This window comes from Pseudorca crassidens, chromosome 18 (assembly GCF_039906515.1).
Source record: "Pseudorca crassidens isolate mPseCra1 chromosome 18, mPseCra1.hap1, whole genome shotgun sequence".
In the NCBI taxonomy this organism is placed as follows: domain Eukaryota; kingdom Metazoa; phylum Chordata; class Mammalia; order Artiodactyla; family Delphinidae; genus Pseudorca; species Pseudorca crassidens.
In genome coordinates, this window is record NC_090313.1 from 73,878,901 (window position 1) to 73,893,676 (window position 14,776).

Consider the following 14,776-nt stretch of genomic DNA (forward strand, 5'->3'; position numbering starts at 1 on the left):
AATGGACACAAAAACAAGATCAGTATATATGCTGTCTACAAGAGACTGACTTCAAACCTAGGGACACATACAGATTGAAAGTGAGGGGATGGAAAAAGATATTCCATGCAAATGGAAATCAAAAGAAACCTGTAGTAGCAATACTCATATCAGATAAGATCAACTTTAAAATAAAGAATGTTACGAGAGACAAGGAAGGACACTACATAATGATCAAGGAATCAATCCAAGAAGAAGATATAACAATTATAAATATATATGCACCCAACATAGGAGCACCTCAATAAATAAGGCAAATGCTAACAGCAATAAAAGAAGAAATCGACAGAAAGACAATAATAGTGGGGGACTTTAACACCTCACTTACACCAACGGACAGATCATCCAGACAGAAAATTAATAAGGAAACACTAGCCAATAGACCAGATAGATTTAATTGATATTTACAGGACATTCCATCCGAAAACAGCTGATTACACTTTCTTCTCAACTGCACATGGAACATTCTCCAGGATAGATCATATCTTCGGTCACAAATCAAGCCTTGGTAAATTTAAGAAAACTGAAATCATATCAAGCATCTTTTCTGACCACAACGCTATGAGATTAGAAATGAATTACAGGGAAAAAAATCGTAAAAAAAACACAAACACGTGGAGGCTAAACAATACATTACTAAATAACCAAGAGATCACTGAAGAATTCAAAGAGGAAAGCAAAAATTACCTAGAGACAAATGACAATGAAAACACAATGATCCAAAACTTATGGGATGCAGCAAAGGCAGTTCTAAGAGGGAAGCTTAAAGCAATACAATCCTACCTCAAGAAACAAGAAAAATCTCAAATAAACAATCTAACCTTACACCAAAAGGAAGTAGAGAAAGAAGAGCAAACAAAACCCAAAGTTAGTAGAAGGAAAGAAACCATAAAGATCAGAGCACAAATAAATGAAAAAGAAACAAAGAAAACAATAGCAAAGATCAATAAAACTAAAAGCTGGTTCTTTGAGAAGATTGATAAACCTTTTGCCAAACTCATCAAGAAAAAGAGGGAGAGAACTCAAATCAATAAAATTAGAAATGAAAAAGGAGAAGTTACAATGGATACCACAGAAATACAAAGCATCATAAGAGACTACTACAAGCAACTCTATGCCAATAAAATGGACAACCTGGAAGAAATGGACAAATTCTTAGAAAGGTATAATCTTCCAAGACTGAACCAGGAAGAAATAGAAAATATGAATGAAGCAATCACAAGTAATCTGTGATTTAAAATCTTCCAAAAAACAAAAGTCCAGGGGCCAGATGGCTTCACAAGTGAATTCTATCAAACATCGAGAGAATAGCTAACACCCATCCTTCTCAAACTCTTCCAAAAAATTGCAGAGGAAGGAAAACTCCCAATCTCATTCTACAAAGTTGCCATCACCCTGATTTCAAAACCAGAAACAGATACTACAAAAAAAAATAAAGCTACACACAAATATCACTGATGAATATAGATGCAAAAATCCTCAACAAAATACTAGCAAACAGAATCCAACAACACATTAAAAGGATCATACAACATGATCAAGTGGGATTTATCCCAGGGATGCAAGGATTCTTCAATATATGCAAATCAATGAATGTGATACACCATATTAACAAATTGAAGGATAAAAACCATATGATCATCTCAATAGATGCAGAAAAAGCTCTTGACAAAATTCAACATCCATTTATGATAAAAACTCTCCAGAAAGCGGACATAGAGGGAAACTACCTCAACATAATAAAGGCCATATACGACAAACCCACAGCAAACATCATTCTCAATGGTGAAAAAATTAAAGCACTCTAAGATAGGAACAAGACAAAGGATGTCCACTCTCGCCACTATTATTCGACATAGTTTTGGAAGTTCTAGTTTGGGAAGTTCTTCTCTAGAACTAGAGAAATAAAAGGAATACAAATTGGAAAAGAAAAAGTAAAACTATCACTGTTTGCAGATGACATGATACTATACATAGATAATCCTAAAGATGCCAGCAGAAAACTACTAGAGCTAATCAATGAATCTGGTAAAGCTGCAGGATACAAAATTAATGCACAGAAATCTCACGCATTCCTATACACTAACAACGAAAGATCAGAAGAGAAATTAAGGAAACAATCCCATTCACCACTGCAACAAAAAGAATAAAATACCTAGGAATAAACCTCCCTAAGGAGATAAAAGACCTGTACTCAGAAAACTATAAGACACTAATGAAAGGAATCAAAGATGACACAAACAGATGAAAAGATATACCATGTTCTTGGTTTGGAAGAATCAATATTGTGAAAATGACTATACCACCCAAAGCAATCTACAGATTCAATGCAATCCCTATCAAATTACCAATGGCATTTTTTATAAAACTAGAACAAAAAATCTTAAAATTTGTATGGAGACACAAAAGACCCTGAATAGCCAAAGCAGTCTTGAGGGAAAGAAACGGAGCTGGAGGAATCAGACTCCCTGACTTCAAACTACACTACAAGGCGACAGTAATCAAGACAGTATGGTACTAGCACAAAAACAGAAATATAGATCAATGGAACAGGATAGAAAGCCCAGAGATAAACCCACACCTAATCTATGGTCACCTAATCTATGACAAAGGAGGCAAGGATATACAATAGAGAAAAGACAGCCTCTTCAATAAGTGGTGCTGGGAAAACTAGACAGCTACATGTAAAAGAATGAAATTAGAACACTCCCTAACACCAAACACAAAAATAAACTCAAAATGGATTAAAGACCTAAATGTAACACCAGACACTATAAAACTCTTAGAGGAAAACGTAGGAAGAACACTGTTTGACATAAGTCACAGCAAGATCTTTTTTGACCCACCTCCTAGAGTAATGGAAAAAAAACCAAAAATAAACAAATGGGATCTAATGAAACTTAAAAGCTTTTGCACAGCAAAGGAAACTATAAACAAGATGAAAAGACAACCCTCAGAATGGGAGAAAATATTTGCAAACGAATCAACGGACAAAGGATCAATCTCCAAAATATATAAACAGCTCATGCAGCTCAATATTAAAAAAACAAACAAACAAAAAAACAAACAACCCAATCCAAAAATGGGCAGAACAACCTAAATAGACATTTTGCCAAAGAAGACATACAGATGGCCAAGAGGCACATGAAAAGCTGCTCAACATCACTAATTATTAGAGAAATGCAAGTCAAAACTACAATGAGGTATCACCTCACACCAGTTAGAATGGGCATCATCAGAAAATCTACAAACAACAAATGCTGGAGAAGATGTGGAGAAAAGGGAACCCTCTTGCACTGTTGGTGGGAATGTAAATTGATACAGCCACTATGGAGAACAGTATGGAGATTCCTTAAAAAACGAAAAATAGAATTACCATATGACCCAGCAATCCCACCACTGGGCATATACCCAGAGAAAACCATAATTCAAAAACACACATGCAAAAGAAAAAACAAAAAACAAAAAACAAAAAACACACATGCACTTCAATGTTCACTGCAGCACTATTTACAGTAGCCAGGCCATGGAAGCAACCTAAATGCCCATAGACAGACGAATGGATAAAGAAGATGTGGTACATATATACAATGGAATATTACTCAGCCATAAAAAGGAACGAAACTGGGTCATTTGTAGAGACGTGGATGGACCTAGAGACTGTCATACAAAGTGAAGTAAGTCAGAAAGAGAAAAACAAATATCGAATATTAACACATATATTTCGAATCTAGAAAAATGGCACAGATGTACCAGTTTGCAAGGCAGAAATAGAGACACAGATGTAGAGAACAAACGTATGGACACCAAGGGAGGAAGTGTGGGGGGGGCTGGGGGGATGAATTGGAAGATTGGGATTGACATATACACACTAATATGTATAAAATAGATAACTAATAAGAACCTATTTTATAAAAAAATAAATAAAATTCAAAAAACAAACAAAACAACAAAACAAACACAGACCTTCAAAATGGGGCTTAGTGATGGTTTGGGAGTCGTTAAATGAAAGAGTAAAAGTACTAGTTTTTTACTCTCTGACCCTTGTAAACTTCCCAACTGTTAATGAGGCTTATCCCCAATGCAAGTGTTCGATGTGAAATATATGAACAGAAATACCTAGACCAGTGTCTCGCGGTGACCTTCAGACAGACGATTTCACGTGTGCACTTCATGTCATGTGTTTTGTGGGGACCAAAATATCTGACGACTTTTACCAAGCACCTGCTCTGTGAATGACACACGCACGTCCCAGTGGATATGCAAGTAAGCAAGCGTCAGGAGGGGCCCGGACACGTCTGGGTTTCTAGTATTGATTCCTCACCGGGGCTCTCACCACTCAAGCGCACTGCTGATCCACTCTGCAACATCTCTGACAGATCTCACGGGTTTGGGGGCATACCCTAAATCCAGAACATTCTCCCATTATCTCGGTCTTGCCCCAATCACATCCTACTGGTTGCATTACTCTGATTAGGGGCAGAGAGAATCTACGATGGTCCCAGTGACAGCTGACAACCCAGAGGAAAGAGCTAGTAACCTTATATTGTTACAAAGGTGAATGCAAACAGTTTGCGTGCAAAGGCTGAGCGCCAGCAAGAACACAACCCTTCAAAATGGAAAGAGAACATGAAAAATTCATCTGCAGTCATCTGGTCACTATCCAGAGGATTCTAATGGAGGGAAAAGCCTGGTTTAATTTTAAAGCTGGAAGCTTAACTGACATTATAACAAGCAAACTGTGCAGCATTGGGACCTGCATATTTATAATCTCAGAGAAGGCCCATGATCTTAATACTTGTAAACGAGAAAGAAAAGAATGAAAGGACACAACTTTGACAGCCCTCCAGCTTAAGGAAAAGCACGTCATGAGTTTGGTCCACATCCTAACAGGGAGGGGGTCTGTTTCTTGCAGGCTAGCACCAGCATGACACCCCGGGGAGCACCCCAGGCCAAATTCTTTGTGGTCCTGGACAGGCTTTTTCTTAAACGGATCTAAATTTATTTCAGAAAAATTTGCCCAGCGGCACACTCCCTTCTACTTAGCACTGGCACTCGTTTGCCTGCACGTGGTTAGTGGTGGGGAGAGGTGAAGGGCAGACGGCAGCACGGTAGGAAATTTCCTTCCGGCCAGTTCCGAGCACGGGTGAGGGCAGGAATTACTAAATTGGGCAGCGCCCGGCCGTATAATAAGTACCCTAGAAAGAAGAGGTTTACCTTTCCCACTCCAATGAAAGAGCAGACTTTTCTATTTCGATGTATAGAAAAAGAGAGAGAAAAAAAAAAAGGATGTTACAAGCAGAGTTTCCAAAGACAACTATGAAAAATCTGTTACTATAATCCACGCTCTAGACAAAAATTGATGTAAAATATTCTCATCTTCAGGAAGTTTCTTATTATTTACCAGAAGTACAAGTGCTATTTATGAAGGTAAATCTCCTTTCTTTGAGGGTGAAAAATCGTGGTTTAATAGTATTATAGCAATTGCTTAATTTTTATATTAAAAATTATAGCTACTTCTGGCCAAGATGAAGGATGGGATTTCCCTTCTCATCTGAAACTACCCAAAACACTTGACCAAAATATATAAGTCAGTGGATTTCAAGACATTAAATATTAGGAAATGAAGCACAGTGAGCCCCAGAGTCAGAAAACAAATGAGGTGCTCCCCACAATCCCTACAATCACCTGACCGTATGGCCTGGGTGGCCTTCCAGGCCATGGCACAGAGAGGAAACCCACGGGGAGCCTGGTGGCTTCCCCAAGTCGGGAAGGTGGAGCTGCGGGCTCGGGAAGTTCAGAGGTCAGAGGTTACAGGTCAGAGTAGTCAAGAGGACAGAGACAGACAGAGACACACAGAGGGACCCCTCGAGTATCTGGACAAGTCTGATCAGTGTAGCCTGTGAGGACAGTGTCCAAGGCCAGGGAAAGCATTCCAAGCAGGATTAGAGGGAACACTCCCAAGAGCTCACAGGAGGCCAGGATTAGTTCTTGTTCCCACTGGTAGAGTGGAAAACCTCACGATTCCCAGGGCATCTGAACACCCGGGAGGGTCATGCCCTGGTGCTGTGCTAAAATCAGCCTTAGACTGATCGCTAGTCGGGACCACGTAACAAGGCTGATGAGAAAGACCCAAGATGCTCAAACTCTTTCCAAGTCACATAGTTTCACCCAAGAACAAAGCTTAAGAATATTTACAGGATTAAAAAACATCCAGTACCCAAAAAGGAAAAATTCACAACGTCTGTCAGCTAAAAAAATATTCAGACATGCAAATGTGCAACGCATAATTGGGAGGAAATGCAATCAATTGAAGCCCGCCAAGAAATGACACCTGTGATTAACAGTCATTATAACTATATGCCATATATCAAGAAGCTGGAGGAACAATTGAACACGTCAAGTAGAAACAAAGAAGACAAAAAAAAAAAGATCTAAATAAAAATTCTAGAGATTAAAACCTCAAATGTCTGAGATGAAAAATACACTGGATGGGATTAAGAGTAGATTAGACACTGCATAAGAAAAGATTAATGACATGGATTTTCATAGCAGCATTACCCACAGTTGACAAATGTTGGAAACAACTCAAACGCCCATCAACTGATGGGTGGATAAACAAAATCTGATATCTCCATGTGGCGGAATATTATCTAGACAAAATCAGGAATGAGATATTGATCCATGTTTTGACATGCATGAACCTCGAAAACATGCTAAATGAAAGAAACTGATAGAAAAGGGCACATACTGTATGATTCCACTTATATGAAATGTCCAGAATAGGCAAATCCCTGAAACACAGAGTAGACTAGTGGTTGTCAGGGGTTGCGGAAAGCAGGGGATGGGAGTGACTGCTGAGGGGTGTGGGTTTCTTTTGGGGGTAAGTGAAAATGCTCTGGAAGTAGTGGTGTCAGCTGCACAATTCTGTGAATATACTAAAAACCACTGAATTGTACACTTTAAAAAAGTGGAACGTACAGTATGTGAACTACAGTTCAGCTAACAAAAAAACTCAATCAGAATGTTCTGACAGACCAGTCTGGACACGGGGACTCGGGGCGCTTTGCTGCCGTTTTATCAAAATGCCAGGGTCAAAACAGCTGCCTCAGAATGTCCTGTGTCCCTTTAAAATATGCTTTCTGTTATCAAGAAGCTTAGAGTCATGGAAGGGTAACAGGTCTGATACGTTGGTGCAGCACATGACCATGACCTGCAGCACAGACATAATTCCTATTTTACCAAAGAAGCAGTTGAGACTCAGAGAAGTTACGTTATTTGTCCAAAGTCATATATCACGTGAGCTACTGAGCCAGGATTTGAACCTGGTTCAGTCTATTCTTTTGGGCCAAGCAACCTGGCAACCTTTAGAATTTGGAGAAGAGTATCGAGTGAAGGCAACTCAGTGTAAGCATTTTCAGATGCAGGAAGAGAGCCAGTAGGAATTGCTGTCACAGAGTTGAAGGAAGGAAAGTTTCAGGAAGGGAGTGATCAATAATGCCAAATGCCACAGAGATGTGATAAAGAACAGGACATGTCCACTTAGACCTAGTAACCAGGAGGTCACTTGTGGCCTTTGCAGGGCAGTGGACTGGGCGGGGTGGGGTGTGGCGCTAGCCGGCAGCGACGGGAGGAGTCCCTTGTAAGCAAAGGGACAAAGACGGGGATCATGGAAGACTCTTTCCCAAGCCTGGCTACAAAGGTGGGGAGAGAAGTGGGTCAGAAATACGCAGGTCAGGGGAATTTTGTTGTTATGGCTTGTTTTGTTTTGGGGATGGGACTGATGACATAAAACACAGTGACCATCCTCAGCTAATCTACAGATCAGCAGGGGAGGGGAGCACACCTCAACTTCACCAGTCACTCCTCACCCAGATGACAGTAGAAGGCTCAAGGCCTGATATAGGCATCACTGGTCCAGTTCCCTTTCTTCTTTGGTATCCAGTAATCTGAAGAAAGGAGAGTCACCCTCAGAGAGGGATGAAGGAAGCAAGGAGGGGAGGCTGGAACCAAAATACTATGCCCCCAGGTCTGTCCATTATCCATTACATAGGTTTCTATTCACCAAAGCTGGCTTGAAATTCCCCTGTGGTAATCTGGACTCGTGTTTCTGCTCCCTTGCATGCATATCCTGCTGTTTTGAACTGAATGTTTGGGTTCTCCCAAAATTCATATGTTAAATCTCTAATACCCAATGTGATGGTATTCTGAGGTGGTGCTTTGGGGAAGTAACTAGGTCATGAGGGTGAAGCCTTCATGAATGGAATTAGGGGTCTTAAGAGAAGAGACACGAGAGAGATTACCTCTTTCCCCCAAATGATGACACAGCAAGAAGGCATCCACCTGAAAACCAGAAAGAGGGTTCTCACCAGTAGCTAAATCAGCCAGTACTTGGACCTTGGACCTCCCAGGTTCCAGGACTGTGAGAAATACATTTCTGTTGTTTAAGCCACCGGTATGGTATTTGTTATAGCACCCTGAGCTGACTAAGACACCTGCAGAACGCCCTTGAGTGTGAGTGGAATCTGTGAATAGGACGATTATGTAACATTATATACAAAGGGGGAGATTATCCTTGGTGAGCCTGACCTAATCAGGTGAGCCTGTTAAAAGCAGAGTTTTCTCCAACTGGTTGCAGAGTGGGAAGTCAGAGATTTGAGGCCTGAGAAGCATTCAACACCAACACTAGCTGTGTTGGGTCTTCGTTTCTGTGTGAGGGCTTTCTCTAGTTGCAGCGAGCAGGGGCCACTCTTCATCGCAGTGCACGGGCCTCTCACTGTTGCGGCCTCTCTTGTTGTGGAGCACAGGCTCCAGACGTGCAGGCTCAGTAGTTGTGGCTCACGGGCCTAGTTGCTCCGCGGCATGTGGGATCTTCCCAGACCAGGGCTTGAACCCATGTCCCCTGCATTGGCAGGCAGATTCTCAACCACTGCACCACCAGTGAAGCCTGGGTGTTATTTTTTAAAAAGAAAAGGGAAAGGCAAAGATTAGCAAACATATAGCAGGAGAAACTAGCCAAAATTAAACACACAGAGAAAGAAGACTGAAAGAAATGAACAGAGTATCAGTTTGGACAGGTGTGGGGCAACTACCAGGGGCCTAACATATGCATAATTGGAGTCCCTGGAGATAAGGCTGTTAGGGTGGAAAATTTTTGAAGAAATAATGGGCAAAAATTTTCAAATTTGATAAAACGTACATACCCACAGATCAAAGAATCTCAAGAAAATTCAAGCACACACAAAAAAATCCCACAAAGAAAATGACACCAAAGTATAGTGTAATCAATTTGCTCCAAACCAGTGATAAAGAGAACATCTTTAAAGCAGTCAGAGAAGAAAAAGACACACAGGCACAGAGAAATAAAGATAAGGATGACAGTCCATTTTAAATTGGGAACCATTCAAACCAAAAGACAGTGGAACAACATCTTTAAATACCTCAAGAAAAAAATAATGCCAACTTGAATTCTGAACCAAATAAAAGTATCTCTCAAAGATGAAGGTAAACAAAAACAGGAAGATTTTATCACCAGGAAACCTCCACTATAAGAAATTTTAAAGGAAGTCCTTCGGGTAGAAGAAAGATGATACCAGATAGAAATCTGGATCCACATAAAGGAATGAAGAGCACCAGCAGTGAGAACTAATTGAGTAAATCTAAAAGACTTTTGCTCAAGAAGAAAACTGAGTGCTGATAATCAAAAATAACACTGTAGTGTGGGTTTATACACAGAACATACGTAGAAGGAAAATGTTTGCTAACAGTAGCACAAATGCCAGGAGGAGAGAGATGGCAGCATACTGTTGTAACTCTTATACTATTTGTGAAGTGATATAATAATACACGTGAAGCTAGAATGTGTAAAGATGTAGACTCTGAACCTTAAAATCACCACTAAAATAACACGACAACGAGATATAGGTAGCTAATACATCAACCAAGGGGAGGAATGGAATCATAAAAAATAAGTAATGTAAAAGAAGGTAGTAAAATAGGGGGAAAAAAGAACATGTGGGATAAATAGAAAATAATAGCAAGATGGTAGATTTACTCCCAATCAAACCAATAACATTAAATGTACATCAAAGGTAGAGATTTGAGACTGGATAAAAATGGAAGAGCCAATGATAAACTGCCTATAAAAAACCAACTTAAATATAAAGAGACAAATAGATGAAAAGGAGAAGTATGGAAAGAGGTATTCCATGCTGAAATGAATAGAAGGCTGAGTGGCACTATTAATACTGAATAAAGTAGACTTCAGGGAAAAGAATATTACCAGGGATAGAGGTTCATTTCATAACGATAGTGGAAAATTCATCAAAATGATAAACAATCCTAAACATTTATGTACCTAATAACAGAGCTTCAAAATACACAAAGCAAAATGATGATAGAGCTGAAAGGAGAAAGACAAGTCCCCAATTACACTCTGAGATTTCAATAACCTTCTCTCAATTACTGATAGAACAGTAGACAGAAAATCAGTAAGGCTATAGCATACTTGAACAATGCTATCAACAAACTTGAACTATGACACTGTAGAATATTCCACACAGAAACGGCAGAAAAGGCATTCTTTTTAAGCACATATGAGAGATTCACCAAGACAGCCCTTGGTGTGGGTCATAAGACGAAGTCTCAATAAATGTGAAAGGATTCAAGTCATCCGAAGTATGTTCTCCAACCACAATGGAATTAAATTAGAAATAAAATCAGAAAGATCTCTGGAAAGTCCCAAATACTTGCAAACTAAAAAAACACATTTCTAAATAATCAAGGGGACATAAGAAATCAAAAAGGGAAACTTGAAAATATTGTGAACTCAATGAAGATGAAAACCCAATATATCAAAATTTGTAAATTATATATCTAAAAGCAGTATATAAAGGAAAATTTACTGTACTAAGTGCACACTAGAAAAGCAGAAAGACTTCAAATTAATGACATTAACTAATTAAATCCAGTGTAAGCAGAAGAGAAATAATAATGGTCAGAGTAGAAATCAATTGTATATCCTTCTGCAAAAAGAGAGTCAAGCCATACCTCACACTATATACAAAAATTAAATTAAATGGATCATAGACTTAAATATAAACCCTACAACTATAAATCTTTTTAGAATAAAATGTAAGAGAGAATCTTTGTGACCTTGGGTTATGCAAAGATTTTTTAGATAACACTCACAATATGGTCCATAAAAGAAAAAAAGTATGAATTGGACTTCATGAAAATTAAGAACATCTAATATTCAAAAGACATTGTTAAGAGAAGCAAAATAAGCCACAAGTTGTGAAGAAAAAATTGCAAATCACATAGCTGAAAAAACTGTATCCAGAATATATAAAAAGTCTCAAAATTCAATAAAAAGAAGACCAAAAAAACCCAAATGATGAAAGACTGGAATATATATTTTATCAAAGAATATACACAGATGTCAAATAAACAAAAAGATGCTCAACATTATAACATCATTAGTTATTAGGGAAATGCAAATTAAAACCACGAGATACCACTGTGTACCTACTATAATGTATACTATTAAAAAAACTGACCATACCAAGGGTTGGCAAGGATGTGGAGAAACTGGATCTCTAAGACACCACCGATGGGAATATAAAATGGTAAAACCACTTTGGAAAACAGTTTGGAAAACGTTTAAACAGTTTTAAAAAGTTAAACACATAGCTACCACATGACTCAGGCATTCCACTCCTAGCTATGTGCCGAGAGGACTAAAAGCAGAAGGCCATACCAAGACTTGTACAAATGGGCATAGTAGCTTAATTTATAACAGCCAAAGCCTTGGGGAAAAAACCCCGAAGTCTCTCAATAGGTAAATGGATGAACTGTGGTATTTACACAGTGGAATTCTATTCACCAATAAAAAGGAATGGACTATTGCCATGTTGGATAGATCTCAAAAAAGCCATGCTCAGTAAAAGAAGTCAGATAAAAGTAGAGTATATATGATTCCATCTGTATCAACCTTTAGCAAATACAAACTAATCTTTAGGGACAGAGTGGGGACTGGGGTGTGGGTGCAGAGGCCTAGGTGGAGGGGATGACAAAGGGGCACCAGGAAACTCCAGGGGATGGTGGACACGTTTGCCGTCTTGACTGTGGTGATGGTTTCACATGTGCATACACATGTCGAAACTCACCAAACTGTACACTTTCAATATGTGTAGTTTAATCTTTATTAATTATACCAAATAAAGATGTTTCAATACAGAATACCACACACTTTTTTTTGTTTCGTATTTTCTTGGCATAAATATTTCAGTCCTTTTATTTTCGACCTTTTAGGATTTTTTTTTTTTTTTTTTGCCACGTGTCATGAGGGATCTTAGTTCCCCGACCAGGGATTGAACCCGTTGAGGAACTAAGATCCCTGCAATGGAAGTGTGGAGCCCTAGCCACTGGACCACCAGGGAATTCCCTAGTATTCTTATATTTTAGGTGTGTACTTTGTAAAACAGTCTAAAGCTAGATTTTACATCATACAATGTGCACTTAATAAATCCTGTGTGACTGTTCAATAAATGAATCCAGGCTGGTAATCTAAATCTGTGATTTAGTCTAAGAGTTTAGTTCATATACATTCATTATGACATATTTAAATTCATTTCTTTTTTTAAAAAAATTTATTTATTTATTTTTGGCTGTGTTGCTGCGCGCGGGCTTTCTCTAGTTGCGGCGAGCGGCAGCTCGGCTACTCTTCATTGTGGTGTGTGGGCTTCTCATTGCAGTGGCTTCTCTTGCTGCAGAGCATGGGCTCTAGGCACGCAGGCTTCAGTAGTTGTGGACGCGGGCTCAGTAGTTGTGGCGCACAGGCTTAGATGCACAGTGGCATGTGGGATCTTCCCGGACCAGGGCTGGAACCCGTGTCCCCTGCACTGGCAGGCAGATTCTTAACCACTGCGCCACCAGGGAAGTCCCTGAATTCATTTCTAATACCTTATTTTATTCTTTCAATTTCTTCCATATCCCTACCTCCTCCCTTCCTTCTTTCCTCTCTCTCCCTCTCCCTGTTTTCTTTTTCCTTTCTCCCTCTTTTGCTTTCATTTATATAGATTTAAATTTTTCTTAACCCCTCTTTTCAACTTTTCCCCTTACTGGTTCAGAACTCTATTTTATTGGTAATTCTAAAAATGTTAACATGTATAGTTTAACTTAACCAAGTCTGAAATTATACAATTAATTATTGGTGAATAGAATTCCACTGTATAAATACCACAATTTATCCATCTACTTACAATATAAGGACCTCACTCACAGTGGCTTATTTCCTTGTGTGTGTAGCAGTTTCACATTTTATTCACCAAGTGGACACAAGTACTGTAGCATTTTAAGTTGAATTTTCAGACTGTAGCAGTAGCAGGCATTCCAGCTCCCTGATTGAGGCAGGGCGGATTGAGGTGAGGATTTCCTAAGGGAGGACTGGTTCCCTTCCCACCTTCTCTCAGAGCCAAAGCACAACAGGCCAGACTCCTCCTGCAGGGTGAGCTTTTTTCCCTTCCTAATTTGTCTAGTGAGGGTGTTGCCCTTCAGAAATTCCAGATTTATGAAGGGTTCTCCGATCTCATCTCCCACCCTCTTTAGGCACTGGGCTTGTAATAGGGAAGAACAAATCTGACTCCATATTAGATCTGTTTCTTTTGCTTTGCTGCCTGTGCTTAGTCATGCTGGCTCTGCACCTTTTGTAAAAGAATGTTGCCTATAGCCTGAACTATACAGGATAGCCTATTCTCAAGGCGCTGACCTTTAAGAAGGTCATTCTTATAAAGAAAAAATGTTGCAGAATAGAGAAAAGCATTTGTCTTGTTGGAGGTTTACAGGAACAGCCTAACCTGACCTACACCCACAGCTGCAAGAACAAAGGATTTCGACACCAAGAAGTTTGCAACAACTAACCACGCCCCTCCCTTACCTTGCCTTTAAGAATGCTTTGCTGAAACCCTTTGAGCAGTTGGGGGTTTTGTGGGCACAAGCCACCCATCTCCTTGCATGGCCCTGCAATAAACCTTTCTCTACTCCAAACTCCGAAATTCCCGTTTGTTTGGCCTCGCTGGGCATCACGCACACGAACTTTCGATTGGTAACAGGTTTTGTCTCCTGACCCTCTCGTGTGCGGCTTTGGATTACTTCCTATACATTTTTAATTTACCAGAAATATTAAAAAGTTCACTATTCTCCAAGCTTTCTGGTTAACAGTGTGGCAACTAAGAGTGCAGTTTTGGGATTCAGAGTGTCTGCATTCAAACCAATACTCTACTACTTACTTCCTGTGGCTCTGGGCAAATTAACAGAAATCTCTGTACCTCAATTTCCTCACGTGTAAAGGGAGAGGCAATAATAGTACCTGTCTCCCAGTTACTGTGGGCCTTAAATACATGGATCTATCTAAAGAGCTTAGGACTGTGCGTGGTAGACGGTAAGAACTCAAACATTAGCTGCTATTACTGCTACTACTTGTGTGCTTAAAGAAAATGTTCTGAGGTTATATCGCACTCTATTCTACAAAGGGGTTGATACCTTACAGCATGAGTTTTCTTAATAAACCATTTTCAGCTTTCATGTGACATTACATAGCCTATTCACATCAGGATGTAAATAAACAAAATAACAAGTATTTGATATCTACCATTTATTTCTCTGTTTTTCTTCTTTTTGGGAAATATTCTCTCTTGAAGTTAGATCTCCAAAGCCTATTTTTCAATTATAAATTATT

General features: G+C 39.3%; 1 protein-coding gene across 9 annotated transcripts in view; it reads right to left on the bottom strand.

Moving 5' to 3' along the window:
- Positions 1-14,776, bottom strand: part of MTUS2 (microtubule associated scaffold protein 2) — a 494,370-nt gene that overhangs the window by 115,590 nt on the left and 364,004 nt on the right. The window lies entirely within an intron of this gene.